The sequence below is a fragment of the Alexandromys fortis genome, unplaced genomic scaffold (genome assembly GCF_014885135.2).
Source record: "Alexandromys fortis isolate MF-2015 unplaced genomic scaffold, M_Fortis_MF-2015_v1.1 scaffold_558, whole genome shotgun sequence".
Taxonomy (NCBI): domain Eukaryota; kingdom Metazoa; phylum Chordata; class Mammalia; order Rodentia; family Cricetidae; genus Alexandromys; species Alexandromys fortis.
Window position 1 is genome coordinate 18110 of NW_026068423.1, and position 845 is coordinate 18954.

Below are 845 nucleotides of genomic sequence, written 5' to 3' on the forward strand. Positions count from 1 at the left end.
GCCTCTAGAACACATCTAATAGAACATAATACAAGTCATATATGTGACTTTACATTAATAATTGTCAGTTAAAATGAAGCAAAAATACGAGAATTAATATTAATAAAAGAGTTTTATTTTACCTAATATATCAGGATACGTTCTTTGAAGATTTAAGCAATATGAAATTATTTTTCCCTTCTATTTTTATACTGACACTGAAAAGCAAAGTCCTTTTTCACTAGTCATGAATTCTCTTTTAGACTAATATTTCACAGCCAATAGCCAATTATTGATAGTGTCTCATATTGGAAAGTACAACTTTAGTGTTCTAGTGTAATAAATAGAACATTGTAATAAAAAGAACACTGAATTGCAATTAAACCTATTGAAAATGCTTAATCTAATGTTTATTATATGGGTGTGCCTGATTTCCTCAATTTCTTTGATCCATAGTTTTTATGTGTATGGAGTTTTTTAAAGATTAGAACTTAGTGATTACAAAATTTCTGATTTAGTGTTCATTTATGTAAAAACAAGGGCATTTCCCATTTCAACATCTTTGCCAATGCCTGGAACTTGGAACTTAAGGGTTTGTCATAGTCATTTATTGAGCGCAGAACACATTACTGCTATTATGGTATTGTCTGGTCCTCATAGCGTCTCAATGGTTCTCTTCCTGTTCTGAATGGTGTCACCTGGCCTAATTCAATGGCCTCAGCTAATTTCAGTTCCCCCTTTCATCCAAGCTCTAATGCCATCGACATTTCTGTCATTTTTAAATATTTCTCCAATATTCTAAATTCTGTTCATCTGTAAGCATTACTTTGCCATGATCTCTTTTCCTCCGATATTCAAAGCATCCT